At 40.4% G+C, this 15864-nt stretch overlaps 1 long non-coding RNA gene across 5 annotated transcripts in view; it reads left to right on the top strand.

Moving 5' to 3' along the window:
* Positions 1 to 506: 506 nt before the first annotated feature.
* LOC135968334 (uncharacterized) overlaps positions 507 to 15864 on the top strand; it is a 142010-nt gene continuing 126652 nt past the window's right edge. For all 5 annotated transcript variants that reach the window (XR_010583004.1, XR_010583000.2, XR_010583003.1 and 2 more), the window contains exons 1-2: positions 507 to 901; positions 14451 to 14649. This is a non-coding gene — a long non-coding RNA (uncharacterized lncRNA). The remainder of the gene's footprint in view (positions 902 to 14450; positions 14650 to 15864) is intronic.

Raw genomic sequence — 15864 nt, forward strand, 5'->3', positions numbered from 1 at the left:
CTGTGTGGGCACCAGGGATATGGCTGTATGCCTGTGTGCCTACAAGTCCTGTCACTCAGGACATTTGTGTGAGAGCAACTGAGGTGATATTACCCTCCCCTACTTTTCTTGGAACATAAAAATATGTACAAACCTTATAGAGTAAAATTTCTCGATGCATGTCAAAATTTTAAAATTATATATTTTTGCCTTCCAACCTTTACTGGGAAAAATTTATCACACTACCAGTCATGAAAAATGTTGCCTAATCAGGGTTATTCACTGTATTGTTTGTCTAACAGCAAAATATTGGGAACAACCTATACTTTTACCAGCACGATGCTTACTAAACAGATTACCTTGTATCTACACAATAGAATATGATACAGTTGCATTAAAAGTAGAGAATCTTTCAGCTATTCATATGGAAACACCTCCATGTTGTATTTTAATTATGGCATCTAAACATCACAGAACAAGGTGCAGTTTTTGTACTAGATGTGACCTTAGAACATTATTTTTACTGTTTTTTTTTTTTTTTTTTTTTTTTTTTTTTTAAAGAGAGAGTGTGTCACTCTCATACCCAGGCTGAAGTGCAGTGGCGAGATCATAATTGACTGTAGCCTTAACCTTGTGAACTCAAGCAATACTCTTGTCTCAGCCTCCTGAGTAGCAGGAATCACAGGCACGTGCCACCATGCCTAGCTAATTTTTTGTGTTTGTTTCTCTAGAGATGGGGTTTCACCCAGGCTGGTGATATCCCAGGCTGGTCTCCAACTTCTGGGCTCAAGTGATCTACCCACTTTCCCTCCCAAAATGCTGGAATTACAAGCAAGTGTCATCACACCTGATTGTGCCTTTTTTTTTTTTTTTTTTCTTCAAATTGGACTGCAGTCTACTGACTCATCTCTTTCCCCATCAGGTGATTTCTGTTTTTCCTCTATTTCTCTACCATATGTCCATGCCTAAATCGAGATGTATTTGCTTTTGTTTAGAATTAGATTTTTTTTTAAAGAGAACCTTAGGAATGGTCTCCTAGCTGATTTTCAGGATTCTAATCTTCACTGTCTAAGCCATAGGTTTACAATTCTGGATACTGATTAGAGTCACTTATAGGGCATTTAAAGCCTACCAATGCCTGTACCATCCCTCAAGTGTATCTGATTTGGCTGATGTGCGGTGTCGTCCAAGGATTGGTTGTTTAAAAATGCTTTCAAGGAAAAGTGTCATTTTGCAGTGGAGGAACTTTAGCCCAGTGATCAAAGTTAACATCCCCAGTAATCAGAGATAACGATAAGGAAGGAGACCACCCCTCATATTGTCTTATGCCCAATTTCTGCCTCTAAAGAAAGAAGAAGTAAAAACTAAAAGGCAGAAATGAAATCTACAGACAGACAGCCCGGCTCCGCACCCTGGGCCTGGTAGTTAAATATGGACCCCTGACCTAATTGGTTCTGTTATCTTATAGATTGCAGACATTGTATAGAAATGCACTGTGAAAATCCCTATCTTGTTTCATTCTGATCTAATTACCGGTGCAAACAACTCCCAGTCATGTACCCTCCGTTTGCTCAATCAATCACGACCCTCTCACATGCACCCCCTTAGAGTTATGAGCCCGTAAAAGGGACAGGAATTGTCCTTTTTATGTTCCTTGGGGAGCTAGGGTCTTGAGACTGAAGCCTTGCCAATGCCTCCAGCCGAATAAACCCCTTCCTTCTGTAAATCGGTGTCTGAGGAGTTTTGTCTGCCGCTCCTCCTGTTACATTTCTTTGTTCCCTGACCGGGAAGTGAGGTGAATGGTGGATGGTGTAGGCAGCTCCTTAGGCGGCTTAAGCCTGCCCTGTGGAACATCCCTGCGGAGGACTCCGACCAGCCCAATCCACACGGATCCTGAGAGGGCTCCCGGGTAGGCATTTGCCCCGGTGGGACGCCTCGCCAGAGCAGTGTGTGGCAGGCCCCCAAGCAGGATCAACGCAGTCGCTGAACACCGGGAAGGAATGGGCACTTGGAGTCTGAGCATCTAAAACTTGGTACGACTAGTCTCTGAAACTTGCCCACTCCGTTTGAGTGGAAGTGTGGCCTGATCACCCATGGTGTGCCTTTATTGGCACTTTGGTTTTGGTTTTCACTTGGTTTGAATTGCTTGACAGGACTGGTCTTGGGAACTTGCCTACTCCATTTGAGTGGAAGCGTGGCCTGATCACCCACGGTGTGCCTGTATCGGCACTTTGGTTTTTGTTTTTGACTTGACTTGGATTGCTTGACACTTTGGTTTTGGTTTTGACCTGGCTTGGGTTTCTGGATACCCAGATTTTGGTTTGGTGTAAACTACAAAAGTGTGTGTGTGCCGTTTTCACCCGTTTTTTGTTTTGTGGTGTGCATGTGTTGTGAGCGTGGTGTTTTGTCTAGAGGAAACATAGGTGAGGCACAAAGTAAGCCCACCGCACTAGGAACCATGTTGAAAAATTTCAAAAAAAGGATTTAAGGGAGACTATGGAGTACTATGACACCAGAAAAACTTAAAACTTTGTGTAAGATAGACTGGCCAGCATTAGAGGTAGGTTGGCCATTAGAAGGAAGCATGGACAGGTCCCTTGTTTCAAAGGTATGGCAGAAGGTAACCTGTAAGCCAGGGAACCCAGACCAGCTTTTTTTAGATCCCCCGCCCCTAACACACAGTGGTTGAGAGAACAGCAGCATAAGTGGCTGGCAGAGGCAAGGAAAGACCAGCAGAGAGAGAGAAAGGAAAGAGACAGAGAGGAAAAGAGGCAAAGAGAGAGAGAGAGGAAGAGATGGAGAGGAAGAGACAGACAAAAAAGGAGTCAAGGAGAGAGAGAAAGAGAAAGACAGAGGCAGAGAGAGGAAGAGACAGAGGCAAAAGGGAAGTCAATGAGAGAAAGAAAGAAAGAGATATATATATATGTAGTTAAAAAAAAAGCGTACCCTGTTCCTTTAAAAGCCATTATAGCAATTCTAATTTGGACAAAACAAGGTGTTATTAATAGCAACGGATAATTAAAATCCCAAACTTACCAGGTTTTCAACAAAAGTAAAGTTTGCTAAAAGTTAACAGTGTGACATGTATTATAGTAACTTCTAATCTGTGGCCTTAGACAGTCTAGTCCACAGACATAAAAAAAAAGGTTCACTTTGGAAAAGAAAGGTTATCATCTTCGGATAAAAAAAGAAAAAAGGGGGGGCGGAATTTATATAAAAAGAGTGTTATGTGTTAAATTCTTGTCCTCAAATAAATTAACTGGTTGTTTAAAAAAAGAAATGTTTGTAATAAGTCTGAAAATGAAGGCATGTCAAAAAAGAAATTGCTGGTAAAAGTCGTGGGGGGGTGTGGGAAAAGAAAGGTTATAAAAAAAGTGTATGAGAAAAGAATTTATGCAAAAATATTGTATAATTTAAAAGTAATTAGACCTCCTGAATGTAAAACAATTGAAAAAAAAAAAGCAGTTTATGTGCAAGGTATATAAGAAAAGCAAAAGATATCTTTGGTAAAAGGATTATAAGGAGGCATAAGAATGTACATTTTTACCTACATTAAAAAGTTATAAATTATTATTTTGAAAGTTTAAGCAAGTTTTAAAATGTTAATTGTAAAGAACATTGTGTAAACATATTAGCTAAAGTTAAAGAAGTATCATCCAGTTTTTCTGTGAACTGGACATTAAAGTAAAAGCATAGCAGCTTTTCTTAAAGCACCAGCCTGCTCTTTAGCAAAAATTATAAAAGATTAAAAAGAGTCTGTAAAACCTTACCTTATGGTCAAACATAAAAACTAAATAAATATGTCTATAAGGTTTTATTAAAATTAGGTTTAACATTAATAACACACTAATATAAAGATAAAATTTAGCTTATCTGTAATGTAAAAATTATACAAGAAGCATTGTTAAATGTAAAATGGTATTTGGTTTTCTTTGGTTTAAAAACTAATAAAAATAGGTGCTAAAGGAAATTTCTCAGTAAAAAGGACTATAAAGTCCGCTGCCAAGGTCCCCACATTTAAAACAAAAGGTCAATTTCTTAAAAATTATATACTTGGTTTATCTTCCACTTTCCTTTCTCACAAAAAAAAAAAAAACAAAACAAAACCTAAAAGTCTTTTAGCACATATACCACCCCTAGAATTTCCAGTAAACCAACACCAGCCTGAAGATCACATTCTCTTCGAAAGGTGGAAAGAAAAAAAACTTGAGCCAGCCTGGGAAGGACCCTACCTTGTGCTGCTAACCACCAAGACTGCTGTTCATACAGCAAAAAAAAAAAAAAAAAAAAGATGGATTCACCACAGCCGAGTCAAGAAAGCACCAACCCCTCCAGAGTCGTGGGCCATAGTCCCAGGGGAAAACTGTCATGCGCGTCCGTCCATGTGAAAAGGCCACCAAATAGGCTTTGTGTGAGCAATAAAGCTGTTTATTTCACCTGGGTGCAGACGGGCTGAGTCTGAAAAGAGAGTCAGCAAAGGGAGATAAGGGTGGGGCTGTTTTATGTGAAATGGGTAGGTAAAGGAAAATTACAACCAAAGGGGGTTGTTCTCTGGTGGGCAGGAGTGGGAGTCACAAGGTGCCCATTTGGGGAGCTTTTTGAGACAGGATGAGCCAAGAAAAGGAATTTCACAAGATAATGTCATCACTAAAGACAAGGACCAGCCATTTTCACTTCTTTTGTGGTAGAATGTCACCAGTTAAGGCAGGGCAGGACATTTTCACTTCTTTTGTGATTGATTCTTCAGTTACTTCAGGCCATCTGGGCTTATAAGTGCAAGTCACAGGGGATGCGATGGCTTGGCTTGGGCTCAGAGGCCTGATGAAAACCCTACAAAACTAAAGCTAAGAAAAATTTAACTCTTTTAATCTATTCCATTACTCTTTCTTCTTTCCTTGTTCTATTACTGACCATCTAGTTATTAATATAACAAAGTCAATTTCACCTCAAACTATTGCATTTAATGCTTGCTTTGTTACACCCTGTGAGGACTTGCCAAGTCAAAGACAGCTTTCTACTTCAGAAAAGTACTTCTGTCCCTCCTGACTCCCCTCAGACTAGACATTAGTAAACTAGGACCATTTAATCCAGGGAGATTTCGATAAAGACCCCAGTGCCAACCAGGAGTGTTGCACCCCGATGTACAGCTTTCATGCCATAGTTGATCCAATGTTCTGTGGACCACTAAAGAGCAAGGATGGACTGCCCCAACTGGTTTTTGTAATTTCCCTAAAACCACACATTCATTTTACTGGAGGATCATAGAAGTTAAAGACTTAAAACAAACTTTAGCAATTAAGACAGGATATCAAGATGCAAATACCTGGTTAAAATTGATCAAATATTCCATTTGCACATTAAACAAAAGCAATTGTTATGCTTGTATACATGGGCGGCCAGAGGCCCAGATTGTCCCCTTCCACTAAAGTGGTCCTCCAGTTGACTAGGCGTAGGCTGCCTGATAGCTCTTTTCCAGGATTCTACAGCCTGGAGTAATAAGTCATGCCCAGCTCTCTCTGCTATATCCCAAAGACCCTGTGGGTCAGCCCCCAAGGGCCATCCAGCTTCTGTCTCCCAGCACTAAGTTCACTTCGTGTCTCTCACGACAAGGAGGAAACTTAGCATTCCTTGGAGACTTGAAAGGATGCAGTGAGCTTGAGAATTTTCAAGAGATTATCAATCAGTCAGTCCTTTTTCATCCCTGAGTGGATGTATGGTGGTATTGTGGTGGAGCTTTACTAGGCACTCTGCTGAATAACTGGAGTGGCACTTGTACTTTAGTCCAATTGGCTATCCCTTTCACCCTGGCATTTCATCAACCAGAAGGAAAAATAATACTAATAAGACATCATGAAGTGAGAGAAGCCCCTTATGGGTCTTTCAACTCTCATGTCTATTTAGACACAATTGGAGTCCTACAAGGAATACCAGATCAATTTAAAGTTTGAAATCAAATAGCTGCAGAATTTGAGTCAATATTTTAGTAGGTGACAGTTAATAAAAATGTAGATTAGATAAACTACATCTATTACAACCAATAGCAACGAGCTTTTCAAGAGTTAAAAGAAAAACTCATGTTGGCCCCAGCCCTGATACTACCTGACCTGACAAAACTCTTTACACTCTAGGTGTCAGAAAGAGAAAAAATGGCAGTTGGAGTTTTAACCCAGATTGTGGGACCTGGCCTAGGCCAGTGGCCTATCTCTCAAAACAACTAGACAGAGTTAACAAAGGCTGGCCCCCAGGTCTAAGGGCCCTAGCAGCAAAGGTCCTGTTAGCACAAGAAGCAGATAAACTAACCCTTAGGCAAAACCGGAATATAAAGCCCCCCATGCTGTGGTAACTTTAATAAATACCAAAGGACATCATTGGTTAAAAAATGCTAGATTAACCAAGTACCAAAGCTTGCTATGTGAAAATCTCCACATAACTGTTGAAGTTTGCAACACTCTAAACCCCACCACCTTGTTCCCTGTATCAGAGAGCCCAGTTGAACATAACTGTGTAGAGGTATTGGACTCAGTTTATTCTAGCAAGCCCAAACTCTGAGACCATCCTTAAGCATCAGTAGACTGCAAGTGGTATGTGGACGGGAGCAGCTCCGCCAACCCCTGCAAAGTGACTCTGAAGAAGACGACAAGCCCTGCTCCAGTCACACCCAGAAGCTGACTGGTCCACGCACAGCTGAAGCATGAGACAACTCATCGCGGGATTCATTTTCCTTAAAATTTAGACTTGTACAGTAAAGACTTCAACTGACTTTCCTCAGACTGAGGGCTGTTCCCAGTGTATACATCAAAGCACTGAGGTAGGACAAAAGGTTGCTAAGGTCCTATTATTTTACAGTTATTATAAGTGTACTGGAACTCTAAATAGAACTTGTTTGTATAATGTTATTCTATACAAAGTATGTAGCCCAGGAAATGACCAACCTGATGTGTGTTATGACCCATCTGAACCTCCCATGACCACAGTTTTTAAAATTAGATTAAGGACTGAGGACTGGTGGGGGCTCTTAAATGATATGAGTAAAGTGTTAGTCAAAACAGAAGAAAAAAAAGGGTGCCCAAACAAGTCACCTTAAAATTTGATACCTGTGCTATCATTAATAGTAATAAGTTCGGAATAAGGTGTGGTTGTCTTAATTAGAAAAGAGGCTATATGGCAGAAAATAAGTACATCTGTCATAAATTAGGACTGTGTGGAAATAAATGTAAATTCTGGTCTTGTGTCTTTAGGCCACTTGGATAAAAGAAAAAAATAATGATGAAAAGGATCCAATCCACCTTCAGAAAGGAAAAAATGGCCCTTCCTGTACTAAGGGACAATGTAACCCGTTAGAGCTAGTAATAGCCAATACTATTGATCCTTGCTGGAAAAAAGAGGAGTGTGTGATCTTAGGAATTGATTACTTAGGAATCGAGTAAATATCTTGGTTTGAGAAGAAGTTTACAAACACTTTCCTGAGCCACTGTTTCAAATTTTCTATGATGAACCAAATGTACCAGTACCAGAAATTCCAGAAAAAAACAAGAAATTTGTTTTTGCAATTAGCCAAGGCATGTAGCCCAGTCTCTGAATGTCACTTCATGTTATGTATGTGGAGGAACTGTAATGGGAAATCAATGACCATGGGAAGCCCAAGAATTAGTGCCTACAGACCCATTTCCTGATGAATTTCCAGCTCAAAAGAATCACTCTGATAATTTCTGGGTCCTAAAATCCTCAATTATTGGATAGCTAGAGAAGGAAAAGAATTCACTCACCCTGTAGGACGACTTAGTTGTCTGGGACAGAAACTGTATCATGGTACCACAAAAACAGTCACTTGGTAGAGTTCAAATCAAACAGAGAGGAATCCGTTTAGCAAATTCCCAAAGTTGCAAACCATGTGGACCCACCTGGAGTCCCACTGGGACTGGACAGCCCCCACTAGATTGTATTGGATATGTGGCCATCAAGCTTATGCCAAATTACCTGACCAGTGGGCAGATAGTTGTGTTATTGGCACAATTAAACCATCTTTCTTCTTACTGCCCATAAAAACAGGCAAACTCCTGGGCTTCCCTGTCTATGCTTCCCGTGGAAAGAGAAGCATAGCTATAGGAAATTGGAAAGATGATGAATGGCCCCCTGAGAGAATCATACAATATTATGGGCCTGCTACTTGGGCACGAAACAGCTCATGGGGATACCGGACCCCCATTTACATAATCAACCAAATCATAGGGTTACAATCAGTCTTAGAAATAATCACTAATATAAGCGGCAGAGCCTTGACTATTCTGTTCTGGCAAGAAACTCTGATGAGAAATGCTATCTATCAAAATAGATTAGTTCTGGACTACTTGCTAGCGACTGAAGGAGAGATCTGCAGGAAATTTAACCTTACTAATTGCTGCCTACACATAGATAATCAAGGGCAAGTAGTTGAAGACATAGTTAGAGATATGACAAAACTGGCACATATGCCCATGCAAGTGTGGCATGGATTTGACCCTGGGACCATGTTTGGAAAATGGTTCCCAGTGCTAGGAGGATTTAAAACTCTTATAATAGGAGTTATAATAATAATAGGTACCTGTCTACTGCTCCCCTGTTTGATACCTGTACTTCTTTGAATGATAAAAAGCTTCATTGCTACCTTAGTTCACCAAAATGCCTCAGCACAAGTGTACTATATAAATCATTATCGATCTGTCTTGCAAGAAGACATGGGTAGTGAAAATGAAAGTGAGAACTCCCACTAATAAAAAGAGTGAGAGTCTCAAAAGGGACGAATAAGGGAAGAGACCACCCCTCATATTGTCTTATGCCCAATTTCTGCCTCCAAAGAAAGAAGAAGTAAAAACTAAAAGGCAGAAATGAAATCCACAAGCAGACAGCCTGGTATCACACCCTGGGCCTGGTAGTTAAAGATCGACCCCTGACCTAATTGGTTCTGTTATCTTATAGATTACAGACATTGTATAGAAGTGCACTGTGAAAATCCCTATCTTGTTTTGTTCTGATCTAATTACTGGTGCAAACAGCCCCAGTCACATACCCGCTGCTTCCTCAATCAATCACGACCCTCTCACATGTACCCCCTTAGAGTTGTGAGCCATTTAAAGGGACAGGAATTGGTTACTCAGGGAGCTCAGCTCTTGAGACTGAAGTCTTGCTGATGTCCCCGGCTGAATAAAACTCTTCCTTCTGTAACTCGGTGTCTGAGGAGTTTTGTCTGCCCCTTGTACTGCTACAACGACATCTTAAGGCATTCTAATATAATGGATGGAGAAGGTGCAGCATCATACCTGTGGTGTTCTTGTACAAAGTGTATAACATGAGTTTAATCATGAGAAAATATTAAAGAAGTCCAAACTGAGGGTCATTCTACAAAATAAGTAACCAATACTCTTAAAAAATATGAAGCACTTAAAGATAAATCCTAACTTTCCCAGATTAAAGGAGACTGAGAGAACAGTACAATGAAGAGCAATATGTGATACTAGATTGGATCGTGGTCCAGAAGAAGAACATTAGTCAGAACATACAGGGGATTTGGATAAGGTCTCTACAGGCATTCATTTTACAGTGTTAATAATCATTTATTGATTTTGATTGTTAGGTGCATATCTTAAATGTTAATATTTGGGGAAGAAGAATGAAAAGCATATGAGGACTTTGCCTACTTTTGGAACATTTTAGAAAATCTGAAATGATTTCAAAATTAAACATGAAAAGAAAAGAAAAGAAATATAGATCTTTTAGATATTTCTATGAAGTTGCCAAAGTTGAAGATCATTTCCCAACTTATCTTGCCTAATACTGGTCAGAGTAATCTTCCTGGAAATGCAGTTTGTCACGTTTGTGACCTTCTCAAAGCTTTCCAGTGACTTCTCTTATCTGTGGGATGAAGTTCCCATTACGTAGGCTGCCATTCAGTGTCCTCATAGCATGGCCCTAATCTCCCGTTTTTTGATCTGTACTGAAAAACCTGACCAACATTTTACTTTCTTATGGTCAAACTTTTTCTAACTTTTTCTTGCTTAATGATGCCTTTCCCTGTCTTCTCAACTGTGGGACTTCAGTCAAGGTGGTGGGAAATGTTTTAGAAGAAAAATTATAAAGATAGCTATAGGAAATAGTCACAAACCTTCTTGGAAGTCTGGTGGTTTACATAGCTTCAGTAAAAGGTTTGGCTGAAGGCAGCTGAATTATCTTAAATGCTTAGGGCATAGATACACAGGAATGTAGAGGAGTTTATCTAAATATCGTGTTTACTCAGGCGGTCCTAAAACCAACATTTAATCTTATGCTCAGGGGACATATTTTCTGGGAGGTCTGCAATGTCAGTTACCTTCTAGTGGTGTTTACTCAAGACCTTTGTCGTTTAATCTGTACTAAATAAATGCAAACTTCATTGGCTGATCAGGGCCTCTGCTGTTAACTCTTTACCGGACCTTTCTAGGTATCCGTGAGTGACTTGGCCACCTAGCCTGCTCTTTCACTGGATATTTGTGTCTGAATGTATTTGTTCATCCATTGCTGGGTCAGGGGCTGCCGGTTGGACGTAGACAGTTGGTGCCCCGTGTGAGGACCTGGCATGTTGGTTCCCAGGTCTGAGGTATAGCTGCAAATAATCACGACAGAACCCTTGAAAATGAAGGTGAAGACTGTGCAGTTGGTAAGCCAGGAAGTCGATAAGTCAGTAAGTCAGTAGGTCATCAGTGCCTGCTTGGGATCTCCAATTTCGAAGGAATTGTTCAGGGTAGGGTTTTTATCAGGGGACAACAGTTATCAGCACAGCAGAAGCCGTATTCAAAAAGTATTCAAACAGCTGCCTAAAGTCACTGGAGCCTCAGTTCTGCAGGATCAATTAAGGGACCTAATGCAAATTGTATCATTTAACCCATGGTTCCTGAAAGAAGGTAAGCTAGACGTAGAGCTTTGGGAACAAGAGGGAAGAAAAATTTCTGTTGTTGTTGTTGTTTTTTGTTTTGTTTTGTTGTTTGTTTTTTCTGTTTTTTTTTTAAATTATTAATTCTTTTTAGAGACAGAGTCTTGCTCTGTCACCCAGGCTAGAGTGCAGGCACGATCTCAGCTCACTGCAATCTCCCTCTCCTGGGTTCACACCATTCTCCTGCCTCAGCTCCCTGAGTAGCTGAGACTACAGGCACCTGCCACCACGCCTGGCTAATTTTTTTGTATTTTTAGTAGAGACAGGGTTTCACCATGTTAGCCAGGATGGTCTAAATCTCCTGGCCTCAAGCACAAGAGCAACGGGTCCCAGTATAATCTTTAATGCTATGGGCTTTAGTGAGGGCGACTCTGCTCCCATTATACGCAGAAGAGCCTAAAAAGGGGAAGGAGAAAGAACCGTCACCTACTTTACCACCCCTGAGTTCCTTAGCCCCAATATCACCTGGCAAAAATAACAAAGGGGAAAGGGAGGTTTTTCCTGAGCCCCCTCCTCCAATAAATAAGAAAAAAGACAAGGCATACACTACAGCTATGGGACCCTTTCTTAAGCAAGCGACATTTGAAGGGGAGCTTTTAGCCTGCCCAGTGATGCAAAATCAATAAGGCAGTCAGGTGTATGTTTAGAAAGAGATAAGAAAAGGCATTAGAAACCGAAGCTGTGCAGCCAAGCAGGCGGTGTGCGTTAGGAAAGGCTCAGCGGGAAAAAAGCTAGCAGTGTCTAATCTGACAGGGTCCTCCAGGCCAGCAGCCTCTGCCCAGCGGTAGGAGGAGGGAGGCATGCAGACAAAAAGAGGTGCCTATGCAAGCGCAGTGGGACCACTGACCAGGACCTGCGTCGCTGCTCTCTGGCTCCACGGGCTGCCCATGGTAAAATTTCATGTGTTCCTTGTATACCAGGAACATCGCAAATTATAATTCTCTGTTAAAATTTAAGTTACATTTAAATTATAATTATGGCCACTGTTTTACCTCCACTGCCCCTGATGTGGCTCTCTCATAATCTTAGTTGGGTAGAAGAGTGACCTCTGAAGGGAGAGAAATTACAAAGAGTCCATGAATTATTTGAGGAACAATTAAAATCCGGCCATATAGAACCATCTAACAGTCCTTGGAATTCGGCCATTTCCTCATTCCCAAAAGTTTGGCAAATGGAAACCTTTGCATGACTTCCCTGCTATTAACGCTAATCTACAGCCTACGGGACCCCTTCCCCTGTGGCGATTGCTCAAGATTGGCCTATAATTGTGATTGACTTATAGGACTGTTTTTATTCTATTCCTCTCACAGAACAGAACAGAGAAAAATTTGCATTTACATTACCAGCTATTAATAATGAAAGGCCAACTTCCTGATTTCATTGGGAAGTGCTTCCTCAGGGAATGCTGAATAGTACTACCATGTATCAGTAACATGTAGATCAGGCTTTAGTTCCCAGTAGAAAAGAATTTTCTAATAGCAAGATTATTCATTTTATGGGTGATATATTACTGGCAGCCCCAAGAGAGCCAGCACCTTTAAATTTATATGCCTCTGTTATAAAGAATACACAGTTGGCTGGGTGCAGTGGCTTACGCCTGTAATCCCAGCACTTTGGGAGGCCAAGGCGGGTGAATAACGAGGCCAGGAGCTCGAGACCATCCTGGCCAACATGGTGAAACCCTGTCTCTACTAAAATACAAACATAACCACTTTAAAATGTGCAATCAAGTGGAAATAACCACATACACGGTGTTCGGTTACCATCACCACTATTTTTCCTAGAAAATTGTTATCATTTTAAACTGAAACTTTGCTTCTTTTAAACAATAATAACTCCCTGTATTTTCCACCCTAGACCTTAATCATCTCTACTATCTCTCTATGAATTTGCCTATTCTTGATGTTTCATATAAATGGAATTATACATATTTGTTATTTTGTTTCTGACATATTTCACTTAACATAATGTTTCCAAAGACCATGCGTGTTCCAGCGGATGTCAGAGCTTCATTCCTCTTTAAGACAGATTAACATTCTGTTGTATGTGTGACCACATTTGTTTATTCATATGTTGATGAACACTTGGATTGTTTTCATATTTTATCTTTTGTGAGTAATGCTGCAATCAACATTCCCATGCGAGTACCTGTTTGAGTCCCTGGATTCAATTCTTTGGATATATACCTAGGAATGGATGCTGTTTCATATGAGAATTCTATGATTAGCTTCTTGAGGAACAGCACAACTGTTTCTCCTAGTGGCTGTACATTTTTATAATCTCACCAGCAATGTATGAGGATTCCAAATTCTACATAAGGCTTTCACTTGTTATTTAACATGTGAAAAGAATAGTAGCCATATTTGTAGGTGTAGTGTGATATCTCCTTGTGGTTTTGACTTTGTATTTTCCTAATGACTAATGATGTTGAGTTTCTTTTCAGGTGTCTCTTGATGATTTGCATATCTTCTTTGAAGAAATGTCTATTTGAGTTCTTTGCCCATTTATGGAAATTGGGTAGTTTGTCTTTTTGTTGTGGATTTGTAGCAGTTCTTTATATATTCTGGGCATGAAACCATTGTCTACGTGATTTGCAACTATTATGTGTCATTCTGTGTTTGGTCTTTTTATTTTCTTGATAATATCCTTTGATGCACAAAAGGCTTGCATCTTTAGCTCAATTTATCTATTTTTCCTTTTTGTTTTTCATGCATTTGGGTCATACCTGAGAATCCATGGCACATTTGAGGTCATTAAATTATACCCCATGTCTTTTTCTAAGATGTTTTTATGGTTATAGATCTTATAATTAACTCACTGATCCATTTTCAGATAATTGTTTGATACGGTTGGAAGTATAGTTCTCTAAGTTTATTGTTTTGCATGTTTTTACCTAGTTGTTTCTGCACCGTTATTTGAGAGGATGATTGTTCCTCCATTAAATTATCTTGACACCCTTATGCAAGAGCAATGAACTATAAGGGTGAGTGTTTATTTCTGGACTCTCAATTCTATCCCTTTGACCCATATTTGTATTCTTATGCCAGCAGCCTCTGTTTTTAATAGTTGTAATGTTTTGTGAGATATGAAATAAGAAAGTTCAATTTCTGAATTTTTTTTGGCAAAATTGTTTTGGCTCTTTCAAGGGTACTTTTTTAAAAGCAAGGAGGCCAATGTTGTGCAGTTGGAAAGCCGTTTCTGTCTTCTTTCAGAGGGGAATATTGCAGTCTAGGGATCTTTTCAGAAACTTTATCAAAGAAGGTAAATTATCACCACTTCCATTGCTGAGGTACTGTGTTAAAATGTGTGTTGCCTCCCTTTGAGGAATTGAGAGACCTTGGAAGCACTTACCCATGTGGTGAGGGACAGTTAGCTCCTTCATGAGGGGCACAGAAGACATTGCTTTGGGACACAATGTTGTCAGGGAAGGTGTGTGCATCTCTACTTCTTTATTTTTTTGTACAGATTGCATCTCAGCTAGATGTACTAGATATTGAAATCTTTGTTCATTCTCTTGGTTCTGGTTTAGCTGACCTGTCAGCTGGAGCTGCAGGACATGCTTGGCAGGGGAGTGACCCCCATGTGAAAGAGCAAGACTCAGCAGAGTGAAAGCAGCTGAGACCCAAGAAGCCAGTGAGGTCTGACTCTTAGAAGCCAAAGACCAGCAGTTGGGTGTCCTCAGGGGCAAATGGACTACACTGGTACCCATTGCCGTGGATTGGAAAACGGTAAGAGGCTTTGGATATTCCATTTTCTCTCCCAGTTCTTCAGCAGGAGATTTGGGCCCTGGGCTGGTACTGTCCTGCATCAGGGGCAGGATAGACAGTAGTGGCTGCATATCAGGCCTAAGTCCATGTCATCCTCTCAGGCATTGGCACTGCAGATGGAGAATTTTGTTCAGAGGCCTAGCCTTGGCACATGGGAGGAACCACCTTATTAAAATTAATTTAAGAAAAGAGTATACATGCTTTATTCTTCTCGAATAATTATTAATGTCATGTTTTACCATGTATCTCTTAAAGGAATGGTGAGAATCATCTACATAATGTATGTTTTAGGTTGTCTGTTCTATAATTGCAGCTTTCACATGTTCTTATAGAGACCGTTTTCTTTGGGAACACACGGGCAGTGTCTCTGTGTTCATTTCTACTGGGAAATCTTTATGCAGCGTAGAGAGAGTCACATTTCCTAATGAGAGATGGAAAGCATCTGACTACCAGAAAACATGTCCAAATGCTGCTGGTATGATCATGGGGCTGCAGGTGGAGGTCAGTTTAAGGAGGTGTCAGGCAAAGTAATTTTGAAAGTCTTTTTTTTTTTTTTAACAAAATCATGGGCAGAAGCCACCATCTGGACCCAACACATGTTGGAATGGATGAGGGACAGAAATGGAGCTCAGAAAATTGAGAATGAAATCCAGGAGTGGCAAGAGGTTTGAGAGGTCGACAGGTGTGAGAGGTGAATGAGTGAAGGATAAGAATGATCAAAACCTCTTCTTTCTCTACAATAAGAGAACATTTGAGATCCCTGAGCCAGACAGTCTACAGGCCAGGAACCTAAACGCTACCATTCATAGATAGCAAAGAAGGCCCTAAGATGGTGAGACAATCAGAATGGGGTTTGGGTTTACACTGTGTATTTTTTTCTCCCAATATCTACAGAATTCCCTACATCCCACATTTTAATGTAACCCAAGGGGTGTCATTACCTTTCTCAGTTGCAGACCTTTCTGGTTCACGGTTACAGACCCTTGGAAAACCCATATCCTTTCTGCTGTGAGGTACAGGCCGCCAAGTGGCATTATCCCTAAACATGCCTTCTGGGACATGAAATTGCTGATTAAGTAAAGGTCATTTCAGTAGCTATTGAAGACTTCCATTTTACCTGTCTCACACTTGTAATTCTTCTACCAAGAGGTGATGGATTTTAGTGGTGATTTGTTT

The sequence above is a fragment of the Macaca fascicularis genome, chromosome 19 (assembly GCF_037993035.2).
Source record: "Macaca fascicularis isolate 582-1 chromosome 19, T2T-MFA8v1.1".
Taxonomy (NCBI): domain Eukaryota; kingdom Metazoa; phylum Chordata; class Mammalia; order Primates; family Cercopithecidae; genus Macaca; species Macaca fascicularis.